This window comes from Tasmannia lanceolata, unplaced genomic scaffold, assembly GCF_043159265.1.
Source record: "Tasmannia lanceolata isolate RefF3 unplaced genomic scaffold, GAP_Taslan_0.1 ptg000012l, whole genome shotgun sequence".
NCBI lineage: Eukaryota > Viridiplantae > Streptophyta > Magnoliopsida > Canellales > Winteraceae > Tasmannia > Tasmannia lanceolata.
This window is the reverse complement of record NW_027518689.1, coordinates 31,731,114-31,749,672: the sequence shown is the minus strand read 5'-3', so window position 1 is coordinate 31,749,672 and position 18,559 is coordinate 31,731,114. Positions and strand designations below refer to the sequence as shown.

At 39.2% G+C, this 18,559-nt stretch overlaps 1 long non-coding RNA gene across 2 annotated transcripts; it reads right to left on the bottom strand.

Moving 5' to 3' along the window:
• Window positions 1-235: 235 nt before the first annotated feature.
• Window positions 236-854, bottom strand: LOC143887844 (uncharacterized). Of its 2 annotated transcripts, none has more exons than XR_013254402.1 (2): window positions 573-854; window positions 236-438 (listed from the first exon to the last, which is right to left on the bottom strand). It is a non-coding gene; the product is annotated as an uncharacterized LOC143887844 (long non-coding RNA). The 2 variants fall into 2 exon arrangements; XR_013254401.1 differs by having other exon boundaries at window positions 236-435.
• Between the last annotated feature and the right edge of the window lie 17,705 nt (window positions 855-18,559).

Sequence of the window (18,559 nt, the reverse complement as noted above, 5' to 3'; positions counted from 1 at the left end):
GATCTGGACAACAATTTGGGGTTAATTAAAAAAAATACTCACTGTTGGAACTCCAAGGCATGTAATAACAACAACAATAACAATAATAAATAAAAGCCTAGATGGAAAAAAATCAAACAAAAGCAAAGCCCTAGGGCAAGGAGAAATATAAAATAGGAAGAAATCATGAACCTCCAGATGTACTTCCTGCTATCACACAAACTCAAATCATAAATAAATATAAAATATGAAGAAATGGGAAGATAAAAGGAGTAAATCCTTTATACAAATTCTTAGGGTTTCAACGCAAACTCTCCGGAGTCTACAAATACCAGAAACTGGGAAATAAAAATCAATGAAAAAAAAATTTACATGGGTTATGTGCTAACAAAATGGATAAACCCAAGCGCACCTTTCAGATGATTGCCGATGTGGGTTTCCTCTTCTTGTTTGTGGCTGCTATATTGGCAATGAACAAAAAGAAGAATAGGGAAAACAAATGCACAGAAACCTAATAAGCAGAAAGTAAATGATCTATGAAAAAAGCCCAAAAACAGTATAAAATGAAAAAAATAATAATGTAGAGAACTTACCCTAACAGGCGATTGGATAGAGCTGGAGAGCTACTTTGAGATGATTGCCAGTTTTCCTCTTATTGTTTGTGGCTGCTATATGATATGCCCTACCCGTTTCAGATCGAGGGTTAGGACCATATATTCTATGAAGATGATTTGGAGAGGATAGAGATTATGGTTTTTTCTCCACGGAGATTAGGCTTTTTTTGCACGAAAGGGAGGTTTCGATTTAGAAGGGCGAAAATTGGTTTTTCTGGAGGATTTCTTGCCGAGATAAGGGAGAGAACGTTTTAGAAAGAGGGAGGGGGTGGTGGTGGGAAAAGCTAGGGCGCGAGTTTATCTTTTAACACGTCACCGACGTTTGGGAAAAAAAAGCCGGTAATTCTAATAATCAGAGACGGTCGTGAACGTCATAAAAAAAGGAAAGCATATATCCAATTAATTACCGACGTTTAACATATAAAACATCGGTAAATAATTACTTTTATTGGCGTTCCTTAAACGTCGGTAAAGAAATACTACACATGTTTTGGGCGGGATACGTTACTTCCCGCGGGAACAATCCTTCACTGTCGGTAGTTTTATAAACATCGGTATATATATAATATTAGTGGCATTTTTTGTGAACGTTGGTAAAAGAACGTCGCTGAATGTCTTTTTTCTTGTAGTGTTTGGTGGAACTTTTACCTTGGGTAGGCCAGGTTGAGAATTAATTTAGTAATGGATCTGGTCTAGATAAGCTAGATATTGGTTGGTCCCATTTAGGGTTGAAGTGGATTTTAATTTCAAATTTAGATAGGTAAATAATTTATTTATGATATAATTGATTGTGTTTTGTGTTAGTAATTTATTTATATCATGTATCTTGCATATGGCAATTCCGAATTGTATATGATGGTACGTTTAAGAGCAGACATACGTATAGCTTAAGACCACTTTTCAAATATCTAACTCTTTGCTTGTTAGTCGGATGGACCATTGCTTTAATGCATCATCAAGAGGTCACCCCCACGGTTATGGTCTGAGGCAGAATGGACATCTCATCCGTATGATTAAGGAATACAAAAACCAACACTATAGAATTATAAAGGGAAAATTACATTTACCCCCCCTCTAGTTTCTGACACATCCACTTCTACGCCTATAGTTTGAAACGTGACAACTACACCCCCTGTAGTTTCAATTTGTACTAGTTGCAGACCCGTGCGATGCACGGAGCGTCGAAAAAATTATGATCTTGAAATATTTTACATATTTTACAACAAAATGTGGCATTTTTATTAGGAAGACATGAATAATGAACTTTTCTATTGTAAATCTTGAAGAATAAAAAAATAGGTGAACAAAAACATCAATAGATCCCTGCCCATTAAAACTTGTTAGTGAAAAGAATAAAATCAGTAGAAAATAGTTTGGTTTCCCATCAGATCGAAGGATCCTATCACATGACCCAGAAGTGGACCCCAGTATATCACCAGATTTTATATAGAAGGGGTCTTGTGCAAGGTTTGAGATGGATTTTGTGCTAATTATGTACACAAAAAATTAGCACGGGATGTGTGCGAACGTTATTCATGTATATAATACTAATGGGACCAACCGTGCGATGCACAGTTTAAGATAAGTTAGATATTGGTTGGTCTCATTTAGGGTTGAAGTGGATTTTAATTTCAAATTTAGATAGGTAAATAATTTAGGGAAAAAGACAAAAAAAAGCTGTTTTTTGTACTATTATTGAAAAAGCAGTGGGAAGTTGAAAAGGACAAAAAAGGAGTACTTTTCACTGTTCACGTTTTCTTGAGGACCGAATTACCCCTCCTGCCCATTCCCTCTGACAAACATCTTTTCACCTAGTAAAAAGCATTTTTATCCCTTTTGCCTTCTTCCCATGTCATTTTCACTTACCAAAAAGCTATCATATTCAACCTCTACTCTTTTGCCTTTTACCTCCTCCCATTAGAGGCGTTTGGAGATTGCTGTGTAGGTAGTCTCTCTCTTTCTCTTTCTCCATTTTTCATTTTGTGCTTTGTGGTGGTTGAGGTAAACCTTATTTAGTGGTTGTGAAACAATGTATGTAGATTTGTAGAGTGTTCTATGAAAACCTATTTATTTGTGTTATAGTCAATCCTCAAACATGTGTTACAATTAATCCTCAAACACTATTAAAGTTGTTCAAATGTTGTTCATTGGATTGGATTCCATCTAGTAGATATTGTGTCATTGGATTTGATTCTATCTACTGTAATAGTGTTTGAGGATTGTTGAAATAGTGGTTAAAATTGTGTAATTAGTAGTTGACTAGGTATGAATAATGGTTGCAACACTGTCAATAGTGGTTAATGTGTGTAAGTAGTTGTTCAAACTCTTCACACACTGGTTCAAGGTTGTTCAAATGTTGTTGATTGGATTGGATTCCATCTAGTTCATATTGTGTCATTGGATTGGATTTCAACCACTTTAATAATAGTGGTTGAAGATTGTTGGAATAGTGGTTACAATTGTGTGTTTAGGGTATGAATAGTGGTTGCAACACTGTCAATAGTGGTTAATGTGTGTAAGTAGTTGTTCAAACTTAGAGTAACACTGGTTCAAGGTTGTCCAAATGTTGTTCATTGGATTGGATTTCATCTAGCTCATATTGTGTCATTGGATTGGATTTCAGCTACCTTAATAGTGGTTGATGATTGTTGGAATATAGGTTAAAACTGTGTGTTTGGGTATGAATAGTGGTTGGAACACTGTCAATAGTAGTTAATGTGTGTAAGTAGTTCTTCAAACTTAGGGTAACACTGGTTCAGGGTTGTCCAAATGTTGTTCATTGGACTGGATTCCATCTAGTTCATATTGAGTCATTGAATTGGATTTCATCTACTTTACTAGTGGTTGATGATTGTTGGAATAGTGGTTAGTGGTTGAGGATTGTTGGAATAGTGGTTAAAGCTGTGTAATTAGTAGTTGAAAGAGTATCAATAGTGGTTGCAACACTGTCAATAGTGGTTAGTGTGTGTCAGAAGTTGTTCGAACTCTTCCCACAGTGGTTCAGGGTTGTCCAAATGTTCTTCATTGGACTGGATTCCATCTACTTCATATTGAGTCATTGGATTGAATTTCATATACTTTACTAGTGGTTGAGGATTGTTGGAATAGTGGTTAAGTTGTGTAATTAGTGGTTGAAAGGGTATCAATAGTGGTCGCAACACTGTCAGTAGTGGTTAGTGTGTGTCAGGAGTTGTTCAAACTCTTTCCACACTGGTTCGGGGTTGCCTAAATGTTTTTCATTGGACTGGATTCCATCTAGTTCATATTGAGTTAGTGGATTGGATTTCATCTACTTTACTAGTGGTTGAGGATTGTTGGAATAGTTGTTAAATCTGTGTAATTAGTTTTTTGAGAAAACAATGAAGGGTAGCCGACTCCCATTCGCTTCTTTATTAGAGAAGAAAACGAAGGGTAAGTTCATCCCATTCAATATGACCTTTCGGTTTCTCATTTTAAAAAAAAAACTCACAAAAGTTGACTCCGGAGTCGACTTTAAACCTACTGTTTAACTTAGAGCTGACTCCGGAGTCAACTTTCAGCCAAATTCAACCAAAATTTCAAGCCAATTTCAAACAATAAGTATAGAGTACAGATTTCAACTACTATTTCAACCACTAAAACAGAGTTCAACCACTATTTCAACCAATTTCAACCACTTAAATAGATTTCAAATACTATTTCAATACACTTCAACCACTAGAACAGTTTTCAACCACTAATTCAACCAATTTCAACCACTAAAAGAGATCTCAACCACTATTTCAACCAGTAAAACAGAATTCAACCACTATTTCAACACATTTCAACCACTACAACAGATTTCAAACACTAATTCCTCACCACAAACCACTAATTGAACTCAATCTCCACAGAGAAAAACTTTAACAAAGCTTTTGCAAAACCCTAACAAAATCATAAATGAATAGTACTTGAAATTGTATTTCAAAAACCCTAAGTACTCAAAATTGATTTTGCAAAACCCTAAAATAGTGGTGGAGATTAGTTTAGCAAAACCCTAACAGAATAGTGGTTGAAATGAGTTTTGCAAAACCCTAACAAAATCCTAAGTAGTTGTTGAAATTGGTTTAGCAAAACCCTAACAAAACCCCATGAAAAAATATTTGCAAAAGCAATGGAAGATGAGAAAAGAAATGGAGCAATGGATTTTCAATCTCTCACATCTGAAAAAACCCATTACTTCAATGGGTTTTGCATCTGTTAAATATCTAAAAAAAAAATATGAGAATAAAACCTACTTCAAGTTCCTTCAACTATGGCGGCCGATCTCCAACGGGATTCACCGGTGTGCAAAAACGGTTCAATGGCGTGAATAAAACTTTTGCGGAGTGAAGGATTCACCGGCGTGTAAATAATGGGGGATTCACCGGCATGGCGAAGATGTTTTCTTCTCCATCGAAGGGGAATCACCGGCGTTAGACCTGGCAAGAAGTGTCTCGGACCCGCGAGTTGACCCTGCCCGCCCGTATTTTCTTGGGTCCGGGTCACTCCTTTGTGACCCATTTGAAAATGACCCGCAGGTCCACCCGGCCCGTGAAAACTGGGCCGGTCTGGGTGGACCCGCGGGTGCTCGTGGAGACCCATTATTTTGGCTTTTTTTCTGTAATTGTCATACTTTTCTACATTTTCTTCGTAGTTTTTATGTAATAGTCATACTTTGTTATATTCTTTCGGAAAAAAATATCATAGTTTTTCTACTTTGTTGCCATTTTCCCGCAAATCTCTCAAAAAGTCAACATAAATGGGTAACATGATCACATGCAATTTCAAAGATGGGACGTAACTTTCAAAAGTAAAAAAAAAGTATTTGTTTATTCGAATGGGGTGAATGGCAATTCGTTTCTGAAAAATGGGTGAACAGTGAAAAGCACTCTTTTTTTGTCCTTTTCAACTTCCATTGCTGTTTCAATAATAGTACAAAAAACGGCATTTTTTTGTCATTTTCCCAATAATTTATTTATGATATAATTGATTGTTTTTGTGTTAGTAATTTATTTCTATCATGTATCTTGTATATGGCAATTCAGAATTGTATATGATGGTACATTTAAGAGCAGGCATACGTATAGGTTAAGACCACTTTTCAAATATCTAACTCTTTGCTTGTTAGTCGGATGGACCATTGCTTTAATGCATCATCAAGAGGTCACCCCCACGGTTATGGTCTGATGCAGAATGGCCATCTCATCCGTATGATTAAGGAATACAAACACCAACACTATAGAATTATAAATGATGATATTTTTTCCAGGATTCTTCAGATAATTTCAGTATCTAGGTTTGCTCGTTGCCAATTTTTGCAAAAATTTCTACCAGTATTAAGTCCACAACCCAAATTGTTGCATTCCCAACACTCCAATAATAGTCAGCCTGAACATAAATAAATTACTTTAAGGAAAATAAAAGTAAAAATAAATCAAATCACTTTAAGAAAAATGATAATCCTGATCTGATCCGAGCCATGAGCAACGCAACCATAGATCAAGATTGGTTAAAAAAGAACTCATCACAGATTCGCTGCAAATTCTTGAACACCAAAAGCGAAAGCCTTAAAACCCGTGGCTGATAGCTCTCCATCTACTCTGTCACCAGTATGGATATGACTGGAAAGCATTTCAGAACAAAAGAATAAAATCCCTGTAGTGAGGAAGAACAACGCAAAAATAAAATAAAATAAAATACCTGGGATGGGGAACACCAGCTGAAGAAATCGTCACGAATCTCTCTGATTTCGAATTAAAAGATAAGTATTTCTTTCACACGTATAAAGGGTTGTGGACCCCGATCCGAGAGAGGCGGGGGACGAACCCCCATGAACAGTCTCTCTCTGGAATCATCCACATGAATGGAGAGCTCAACCAAGGAACTCTCGAAAGAAGTGTCTCTCACAGCATGAGTGGCGATGTAAAGTGAGATACCTCTCGATTCGGGGACTAGCCCGGATTCGAAACGTACCTTAAACAAAGAAGAGTCGCCATCCAAGGAAGTGGGCCCTGGATCCCATACTATGCTCTGTTGCAACGGATAACCAGAGATATAAAAGGAAGGTTCGTGCCTGGTTACGAATTTGGAAGGTCCGAAGAGCACCTCATCCGCCCAAGTGCAAACACCTGGTCTCTTATGCTATTTACTTATTGATTTTGAAGAGTTTTGGGCGAGAGTCATATGAAATGGGAACGAATATCTCCGAGAAGACGTCTATCTAATCATGCATGTCTCGGAGATGATTAATAAGCACACATAAAAGAAATGAAATAAGTGTCGCCTGAGAATAACTATGTTATGAATGTCATACCTAATTGGTGTCTAAGTTCTGGTGTGCAAGCACATGCATGCTACAGCTAAAGGTACAGGGTCTGTACATGAAAGTAAGAAAACACAGCAAAACACACGACACAATTCAATTCTAAACACGACTCGACAAGACGAATCCTAAAACTCTAATGCAATACTTGACTCGGACCAGAATGGCCATCCACCCTGGCTGCTCTACGTATCCCGGCCTCGGGAAGAATCAGAATCAACGTAGTTCGATGACCTATTCTAAACTACGATGCCTAACCATCTAGAATCGCTATCCTAGACTCGATCCACTAGACTCGACTGATTTTTAAAGCTTTTTGTACAATTGCTTAAGTTCATGTGAATTGTAATTTTTAAGACTCTCTATATGCCCTAACTAATGCAAGTTGATTAGCCTTAAGGTAATGCAGGTGGGCCCTACATCCTATGTGTAACTAGGCTGTGCATCCTAAAGAAAACCATGGGCTGACTATATGCTTCCTAGTCTAGCCATCGGTTCGACTAAATGTCTAACCGACCAGGACTCGAGGCCTCCTAACTCTAGGGACACTCACACGACAAGACACAACATATCAACACAAACAGGACAGCCTCCTAACTCTAAAACACCCCAAGCATCTAGGACAAACTCCTAACTCAGGGGAAAGATCTTTTTTGAAAGGGTTTTGAAGAATTTTTATATTTTTGGAAGGTTTGAAATGTTTAGTTTTAAAGGTTTGGCTGGACCTGGGATGTGGATCCCAAGCTGCACTACGTACCCTATGGAAAGGGATCAAGCCAACGTAGTTCGAAACAGAATTTCCTAACTACTCTCTCAATGACTCAAGAATTTTTAGATTTTTGGATTTTCAGATGTTTCAAGTGTTTTTGTTGTTTTTGACTCAAGAGGACAGACTCCTAATCATCACAAGGGTAGGACAGACTCCTAATATTCTGCAAAAGTTGGACAGCATCCTATACTTTGCGAGGGAATAGAATCACAACTCTGTAAGGGTTGGACAACATCCTATACCTTACAGAGGTTGGATAAAATCACATGATTTGATGAGAGGCTGGACAGAATCCTAGCCCCTATGATGATAAGACTGACTCTTGAGAGACTGACTCTCTGACTAAGGTCCGACTCCTATGCTAGTAGATTGACTCCTAATCTGGTGACTCTAAAAGGGGTGTTAATGAGACAAGGCATGTCTCCTAGAAGAAGAGGGAATAAGGAAGGGTGCTAATGAGACTAGGCAAGTCTCCTGGACATAGAGGCGGGCTCCAAGTATCCTTATCATCGCCCCTGCAATGATATTTCAGGATACGTATCTAAAAGGCTAAGCTAGCCTCTGACTAATGAGGGGAAAATGCTCTAGCATGAGACTGAGCTAGTCTCCTAGGGGTGCAACTTTGTGAGACTTGAATAGTCTCTTATGGATTGACTCACTGATGAGACAAAGCCTGTCTCCAAATGATTTGACTTTCTACCGAGACATAGCTTGTCTCCTAAAAGGGTGGGCTCTAGATGACTCTTTCATTGCCCTTGCAATGATAATGCTCCTAATGTTTATGGTACACTTCTAAAAGATCGGGCAAGTCTCTTAAATAAAAGAGAGGAGTGCTACTTGGACTGAGCAAGTCCCCTAATGGTGGGCTTAGGCTAATGCCTTCATCGCCATTGCAACGAAAAGAACACCTAAAAGGCTAAGAAATCCTGAAAGCGGTAAAGAAAATCTTCCAAAGAAATAAGGATAAGCGTTGCGATCCAAGTAATTAACTATGATATATTCACAAGTATTTTATACCCTATATGAAGTTTTATTCAACCAAGCTGAAGCTAGATAATTCTATGCATTTCCTTGCTATAACAGAGTAAAAAAAATGCTATAGAATACCCGATTCCTCACAAAATAGTATTATATAGAATTTAAATTCATATCAAGCATGCAATTGTAGACACCCCATTTTGACAAGGCCCTAAAATCCCCAAAATCGAATAAAATCCCAATCCCGAAATTCCTGAAGAAATGGTACCCGCCCACTGCAGTGCGAAATTCCTAAGAGGCCTCTAATATCCCTAGGAGTGCATTTATCAAAGCGTACGTGTGTTAAATCACTTTCCCATGTTAAGCAGGGGGGGAGTGAATTAGCCAGCTTGGGGTTGCTTGGAGAAGAGAGAGGGAATAATATACCTTTAAGAGAAGAAAAGCCAAATAGGGTATAGTGGCAAGAGGGTAAAATTGCCTTCTCCTTAGGGTATTTAGTTCAAATGGGCATTACTTTCTTTGCAAGCAACATACATGGGCCATTGGATTAAAGAGATGAGGTGTAGGGCTTAGATCAACTAGGCACTCTATGTTTTATGGTTTCTAGGATAGAATTAGGGCAAGAAGGAGAGGATCAAGGGTTGAGAACAACCAAGGAAAGGAAGGTGCCACATAGATGGTTAGGATTAGAGTTAGGGATTCAACCCTAAGTATAAAACAAAGGGAGTTCTTGCATGAAGAGGAGGAGCTCATCCATTTTAAAAGAAAAGAAGAAGAAGAAGAAGAAGAAAAAAAAAAAAAAAACAGAGAGAGGGAGCCCAGCCGCCGGCCACCACCTTCCCACCGGCCAGCCCATTTCCTCCGGCCACCCTCCATCTACTCCCACCATCTCCCTCTGCTCTACCGAACCCACCTTCTTCTCCGGCAAGCTCGCAACCTCTCCATCTTCCTCCTCCATTCCTTTCTACCACCACCTCTGCGAACCCGAACCCTAGCCTCCATCAGCAAAACCCATTTAAAGAAAAAAAAAAAAAAACAACACAGAGAGATAGAGGGAGGAAGAGCCGCCGGCCACCACCATCCCTCCGGCCAGCCTCTCCTCCCCCCACCTTCCTCTTCTTCCCCCATTTTCTCCACCACCTTCCCCATCTTCACCCTCTTCACCACTGCGGCCAGCCGGAATCCGGCGAGGCCAAACCCATCTCCGGCCGGCAACCCACCGGAATCCAAGCCACCATCTCCCTCGTTCTACCCCCTCTATCTTCCACCTTCAAACCCCTCTCCACACCTCCCAAACCCAAAACCCATTCCCGTCGAAAAACCCCTTTTTTCTGCAACCACCGCCACCATTCTCTTCCCACCTCGCCGCGCCTCCACCATACCCGAACCTCCACCCTTAGCCACCGTACCCCACCACCTCTGCAACTCCATCGCCGACCCCTTTCCACCTCCTCCAGCCACCGAAACCCACCGAAACCCTCTCCCCCACCTCGTTGTTTTTCCCAACCCCCATTAAACCCAAATCCTCCATCCCATTTCTACCCATTCGAAAACCCATCCCACCTCCTTTTTCTCTATTTTCCATTCCCATTTTTTTTCTTTTATTATTTAACAGAGAGAGAGAGAGAGAGAGAGAGAGAGAGAGAGAGAGAGAGAGAGAACAGAGAGAGGGAGGCTCGGCCCGACCGTGTCTTCTCCGGTATCTCGCCGGAGTTCTGACCTCCCAAGCTGCCGCCCATCCACCATTTTCGGCCTCCCAAGCTGCCACTCCCACCTTCTCCGACCATCGCCCATCTCCATTCTCAACCCTATTTCTTGGCCATTTCATCCATTTTTACTCTCTTATCCAACTCCGTGACCCTGTTTTCCCAGCCGTCACCTCCATTTTTATTTTTTTGGTCGTCAAATGCCCATTTTCTCCGATTACCACCACCCATAGCCACCACTTCTATACCCTTTGCCTCCATTATAGCCACCCACTCCGCCGATTGGATCCCCATTTCCTGTCATCCCAGATCTGAAATTGGGAGGGATTAGCATAAGAAGAAGAAGAAAAGGGAAAGGAGAGAGATCTGAGAACTCTCTGGTTTTGTGGAAATTGAAGAAAAGGAGAAGAATTTACTTGGGTAGAAGAAAGAATCTTCTTGGGCATTTTGGGCAAAGAGGAGAAGACGTGGTCGAGAGGTAATATCAGTTCTATCTTCTCCTTGCAATTTCATTTCTTGTTTAATCTTGTGTGGGTAATCTTGGCTTTGATGTTTGCTATGTTTAGCAATTTGTTGCTTTACAGCTTCTTTGAATTCTGTTCCATGAATCTTGTGTGATTGTTGCTTGGATCTTGGGAGGTATCTGTATGAAACCTATTTTTCTCTTGATTGTCATCTTTCTGCTACTTCCTTTTGATGAATCCCTTAAGTTAGTCCTAGCTACATTTCACTCCCTGTTTTGTTAAATTCAGATTGATTTCAGGAAAGGACTAAGTACATATGCTCTCTCTGTTGTGTCTAGTATTCTATTGGGCCACAATCGGACATCAGAACTCGTGCCAGGCATCAAAGTTTTCATTCTTGGTTTATAATGAGAGAGTATGATCATTGAAATACGGTAAGACCCGCATTGCTCAAATTATGACGATGTACAGTCCATAATCTGTTCGAGGTCTTTGCAGCATAACTCATACGCGAGAAGGAGATAGCGCATGTTCCATTTTCTCATATCGTGTCCCTTTGTCCTGCTATGTGTGAATTGTTGGGCTAATATTTTTCCTAATGATAGATTTCATTTCTTGGTCTAGATTACATTCCCTACCCGTGGTCTTTATTGGAGTGCAACCAAATTGGTAGTGCCATTATCAAATATCGAAATGTGGAGGTCGATCGTGGATCATATATTGTATGAGCCCAACATCCGTATGATGCCCCCTTTTGATTCAGATTCTGTCAAGGGGAGAGATCACTTAAAATACAAGTGAACCCTCTATAGATTTCTTAGCCCGTGACCCGTTAGCAAATGGAGTTTATATTTCCACTAGAGAAGATGGAAATGTAGTCTCATTCCCAACTTGAACCTCACTTTGATACTCAACTTTTGAAGTATACCGAGGCTGTGTAAGGGCAAGGATCCAGTCCCTTGCATCCTTACGTTTTTCTCTTCCTGATCTTTACAGTAGGCATCCAAAAGACATGTGTATGTTTCGTTCGAAATGTCATAGGTTTGGCCCTTCATTCTAATTTCTTGTTCTGGACTTTAAGGGTAACTTGCACATTTTACCCTCCAGTTTCAACTAGATTTGAGCTTCAATGTCCCATTTCCATTGTCTCATTCTCTCACTCTACTGGTTCTTCTTCTATTTTTGGGATCTCCCTCGGTGTCAGGAAATTCCTTGGTCTTCAGGACTTTGACCAGTTTATGGACGATATATCGATTTTGGGAATATCTTGTCGGGCTTCAGGCTATGACGGAATGCTTCTTGAGCCAACCCCCTTTCCTTCCTGCCTTAGAGTTTTCGCAGGTTAATGGATTTCTTCCTCTGTAGAGTCTGTCATAGAGAATTTAGGAGTCTGTCCTTCCATCTTTCAGAGTCAGTCTTCAGCATAGGAGTCAGTCCTTCAGTCTTTCAGGAGTCTGTCCTATCATCATAGGGGTTAGGATTCTATCCATCCCCTCATCAAGTCATGTGATTTTGTCCGTTCCTGCAAGGTATAGGATGCTGTCCAACCCTTGCAAAGTCGTGATTCTGTTCACCCCCCCCGCAAAGCATAGGATGCTGTCCAACCTTTGCGGGATATCAGGAGTCTGTCCTCCCCTTGTGATGATAGGATTATGTCCTCTTGTGTCAAAAACATAAAAAAAATATCTGAAAAATAAAAAATCTCAAAAATCTCGAGTCATCAGAGTGTAGTTAGGAAAATCTAGTCCGAACTACGGATGGCTTGATCCCTAGCTGAGGGGTACGTAGGCAGCTCAGGCGTGCTGCTGGCATCCTGAGTCCAGTCACCCTTTTTTTCATCACCATTTTTTTTTAAATCACCATTTTTGCAAATATCTTTCACAACTTCAAAAACTTCTATAAGCTTCAAAAATCTTTCAAACCTCTCAAAACTTCAAAAATTCTTCAAAATAACCTTACCAGCAATTTTCAAAAGATCTTCCCATAGAGTTAGGAGTCTGTCCTAGGCGTGTGGGGTGTCTTAGAGTTAGGAGTCTGTCCTGATTGTGTTGCTTTGCCGTGTCTGGTAGTGTGAGTGTCCTCAGAGTTAGGAGGCCTCGAGTCGTGGTCGGTTAGACACTTAGTCGAGCCGATGGCTAGACTAGGACGCGCTTAGAGAGCCCATGGTTTTCCTTAGGACGCACAGCCTAGTCACACATAGGGTGTAGGGTCCACTTGCATTAGTTAGGGCATATAGGGAGTCCTAAAAATTACCATTCACTTGAACTTAAGTAATGGCGCAAGAAGCTTTAAAAACTAGTCAGGTCTAGTTGATCGAGTCTAGGATAGCGGTCTCAGAAGGTTAGGCATTGTAGTTTAGCATAGGTCGCCGAACTACGTTGGCTCTGATTCTTCCCGAGGCCGGGATACGTAGTGCAGCTAAGATGGATGGCCATCTTGGTCCGAGTCAATTATCGCATTAGAGTCTAGGGTTTGTCATATTGTATGTTTTGCTGTGTTTTCTTACTTTCATGTACAGATCCTATACTTTTAGCTGTAGCATGCATGTGTTTGTCCACCAGAACATAGACACCAATTAGGCATGACACTCATAACCTAGCTATTCTTAGGTGTCATATCTTTCATTTCTTTTGTGTGTGCTTCTTATTCATCTCCGAGATATGCATGATTAGCTAGACGTTATCTCGGGGATATTCGTTCCCATTTCACATGATTTTTACCCAAAACTCTTCAAAGTTAATAATAAATGGCATAAGAGACCAGGTGCTCGCACTTGGGCGAATCGGGGGCGCCTAATCCCTTCCCCATTCGTCATCAGGCGCGGACCTTTTATATCTCTGGTTATCTGTTGCGACAGAGCACAGCATGGGATCCAGGGCCCACTTCCTTGGATGGCGACTCTTTCTTTGTTTAAGGTGCGTCTCGAATCTGGGCTAGTCCCCGAATCGAGAGGTATCTCACTTCACATCGCCGCTCATGCTGTGAGGGGCACTCTTTCGAGAGTTCCTTGGCGGAGCTCTCCTTCACGTGGATGATCCCGAGACTCGCGTGGGGGCACGTCCCCCCGCCTCTCTCGGATCGGGTTCCACAGCAATAAATTGAACATAATAAATCAAAACATGCTTAATATTCATCTGCTGGTCTTATAAATGGGAGACTTTGTCATCCAACAAGCCTAATATACAAACAAGGTAAAATCAACTAGCATGTAAACAGTTGTGGGAACATATTCAAGTGACTGACCATAATTGCTAATTCATGAAATTTCTTCAGTCCAAACTGAACGCCTAAAATAATCAGCAATTGTATCCTTAGATTCAATTTTGTTTAAGACCTTCAATTATGAGTAAATGGATAACAATTTGAGACCTAAATGTATCTTAATTACAACAATTATGTTCATTGACTGAAATGACTTGGAAATCTATTTAAAGACGAATTAAAAATACTTATTGTAAAAAAAAATAAAGATATCTGACAATGTCTCATTCACTCCAAGATTCATCAATTACAAACATAATTCTTTTCATAAAATAAAATGAATACTATGTTAATCTTTTGTAAGCCTAAGTAACCATGAATTAATCTTTAAAAGAGCATTGAAAACCATTATAATGTAAACCGACAAATAACCCCAAGTGATATTAAACCCGACCTGTAACTCCCAAAATATGAACCAAAAGGCAATAAACCCAGTTTTAACTCAAGAGTTAAAATAGCTTTTAAGGGAAAAATAATACTATCACCCTCATATTCATGCAATTAAAATAACTAATAAAGTGAATGTTAGAAATTCATGAAGCAATGGCTTGTCTAAGAAATGAAGATAAGAATCCCTGTTTTGCTTCATTCGATTACATACCCTCAAATTCAAAATAAACATAATAATTCTTATACTACTTTTCAACCATAAAAGCTAGAAAATAAAGTGCCAAAAGGTTTAAACTGTGACATAGGTCATGCAAATAACCTCAGATACATGCTAACAAACTTATTTCTGAAATAATATCATCAAGCAATTATATAAAGAGAGGAATGAACTAATTAATATATGCCACACCAAAGTCAAGTGAAATAAAATTCACTTCCTCAAGCTAGTTTCGTTAAATAGTTTTTTTTTTTTTTTACTATCTTATGATCAATCAATCAATTACATACCAGTATCCTGTTTCAAGAAAATGACCTAAAAAAAATGAAAAAAAAAACTTTTAAAAGTTTTGGTAAAAATTCAATCTGGATATGATTCACAACACTATACAATCAAAGAAATCAAGTTAACGGTTATGGCTCAATAAATGAACTGGAATTTATACTCATGTTACACTGCAAAGTGAGCTAAACAGAACAAGGAGACCTAACAGCTGATCCATATCATCGTTGCAAAATGACCTAAAATTTAAAAGTTTGACTAAAAATCATATGAGGCAATAAAAGAATCATACCTTTTTTGAGGATTTCCTGCTTTTTGTTTTCTAGCTAGAATCTCTTCTCTTTCTCTTTTAGTTACAAGAAAGATTGACAAAGAATCACTTGTAGAATGATTAGATCTGAATTTTTCTTTCTTCTCCTATGCAGCTAATGCTTGTAGATTTAAGAAAAAAGAAACAAAGCAACCAAAAGTGTTTCCACTCCAGTTCTATAATGTCAGCAAGTCTTTCTCAATTACCACAAGCGATACATTCATCAAATTTCAAGATATTTGATGAAAAATCGATTTCCAAAAGAACATCTTATACTGATCTCCATTCTAATAGAATCCATTAGACTTAAATTCCACTCAAACTTCAAGAACTAAAGCCAGGAATATATATATATATATATATATATATATATATATATATATATATAAATCATATAGAGAATTATAAACAAAGAGACAAGATCATTCTAAGATCTGAAAAATGAACGCAAGTATTTTTAGAAACCAAAAGAATTATAAGAGAGTACTTTTTAGATTGTAATACTGACCTGAGTTCTAATCAGAATTTTCAGTACAATCGAAGCTTTCAAAACCAGATGATGTGCCGATCAAATATTATTAAATTTATGCATGCTCAAGAACATAAACCGGCTTGTCCTCCTCTGATTGCACACTTCTTCTGATAGAAAGCAAATGATGTATCCGATCTTCTGTTTTCTTCAATTTTCAGTTTCCATTACCACAAAGATTTCATAAAATTACCAGATCAAAAGCTTACAAGGTAAGAGAAGATCCGATCTTAGGTTTCAGGGTGTGAATCAGAACATAAGTAGTTCAGATCTCATACTTTAGAGTAGAACTAGGGTTTCAGTTAGGGTTTGAGGTAAAAATTGAAATTCTAGGGTTTCTCAAACTGAAATTGAGACACGATGTGCAGAAACAAAGGAAATTGAAGAAGATTTAAGAAAAACAAAAAGAAAATATGCTGGCCGGAGTGCTACCGGAGCTCTTCGGAGAAAATGAGAAAAGGGTTTCGGTTTTGGGGGATTTCTCCTCTCTCTCTCTCTAATGAAAATCCTAATTATTTTTTTTAAAATGAGGCTTGAGTTGCTATTTATAAGCAATTTGGGTAATGATGTTGGCACTACGATTTTTTATAAGCGCGCGATTGCGCAAAAAATTGATGAGGCGTGCGGCTCCATCGCGTTCCATTCAGATCCATGCAGACTCTCTCCAGGATAATTCGCCCCCTTTTCTGTATTTGCACCACGACTCCATCTCAGTTCGTTCGCTAGGTAAACGGGCTTGGATTTCGACAAAATTTTATAGGGACCTTAGTGGGACCCTAAACTATCTTAGGGTACAATTTGGGGTCCTACCTCACTGATGTGATAGGTTTTTTGCACAAACATAGAGGTTTAAGGCACGGTCAAAATGGGGTGTCTACAGATGCCCTTCTTTGGCAGAGCGTGCTTGTCGCGCGAATGTCAAAGCTGAACAGGCAAACCATTTTGGCCAGCCCGAAAAAGAAGCAAATCAAATCTGGATTTTTGGTTTTGAAAACAATAATCACAAAGAAAATTGGTGAAATTGCCTTTCACCGGACTCTGACTCTGCAAACAACGGTGAGATAGCCTCTCTTCTACTCGTAACTCAGCAATTGATATATGATGGATTTGGATGCCGTGTAGAAACAGACTTAAAATGAGGAAAATGAACTTAAATGTCGTGTGAAAACGAACTTGGATGCCGTGTGAAAACGGACTTAGAATGCCATATGAAAACGGACTTAGAATGCCTTGTGAAAACGGACTTGAATGCCGCGTGAAAACAGACTTCAAATGCCATGTGAAAACAGACTTTAGAAAGACATGAATGCCGTGTGAAAACAGACTTGAATGCTATGTGAAAACGGACTTTGAAGGCCGTGTGAAAACGGACTTAGAATGCCATGTGAAAACGGACTTGAATGCCGTGTTAAAATGGACTTAGAATGCCGTGTGAAAACGGACTTGAATGCCGTGTGAAAACAGACTTAAAATGCGACGTGAAAACGGACTTGAAATGCCGCGTGAAAACGGACTTGAATGCCCTGTGAAAACGGACTTGAATGCCGTATGAAAACGGACTTTGAATGCATTGTGAAAACTGACTTGAATGCCGTGTGAAAACGAACTGAGAATGCTGCGTGAAAACGGACTTAAAATGCCGTGTGAAAATGGACTTAGATGGCGTGTGAAAACAGACTTAGAATGCCGCGCGAAAACGGACTTGAAATGACGTGAAAGGCGAAGTGAGGACGGATGCTGTAGAAAGCAAATGCTGAATGATTAAAGAAATCAGATTGGATTCAAAATTAGAAGATGATATCCAACTGACCCAATGGGGGATCGATTGATCATCTCTTGTCGAGAGAAAAAAACGAGTTCACATTCTCTGCCGAGAACAAAACTTGAATGACTTGATAAGATTTTGGGTATTAGCCTCCTTCCATTTTTAAAATAAAACTGCATTGTGAAGATTATTTAAAAAAATGTTTTGAAGAAAACTAATTTTCAAAATCATTGACTTTGCTGAAAACAAATTGACTGAGATGCCGGATTCAAAGAATGCTCAAGCTCCTCTTGTTTTCATTTGTTGAGAATAGACATCTCAATCACCATTGTTTGCTTGATATCTTTTATGACCTGATTGCTCAGATTCATAAGAGAGCAAAACACAGGAAAATGGTCAAAAAGTTTTCATTTCATTGAATACTTGAGGTTACAAAACTTTGCATATGAACAACATACTGAATCTAACTGATAGCTCATCCCATTTCTGCCAGCTGCTAATGCTTGAAATGGGTCTGAGAACCTGCCATTCTTCTGAACTTTATTCTGCTCTGCCTCACCCCTGAGGAGACACAACTTCATCATTTTTCACCTTTGCCTTCTTGCTTTTCGCTGCCCCAGCTTTGAGAGGGATACTGGACTACACAGGATTACCCATACTCGACTTTGGGGCTTAACCTTGACTTGACAAAGAAAGGACTTTGACAACCAACAAACAAGGACTTAGAAGGACACAATGACTTAGACTCGAAGAGAGACTGAATCTGCTTCTTAGTCTGATAAGTATTTTACGATGGTACAGTCTACCACTCTTAGAATCTTTTGAAAACCGTATTTAAAGGTGTTTCATTCCTCTTTTTGGTATTTCCATCGTGGTTATTATCCCTTGGAATTGCTTAGTCTTAACCCCCTAGCTTAGAGAGTATCAGAAGAATCTCTGTTGGCGCTTACTCAGACTTTGGAGTAGTGCCGCC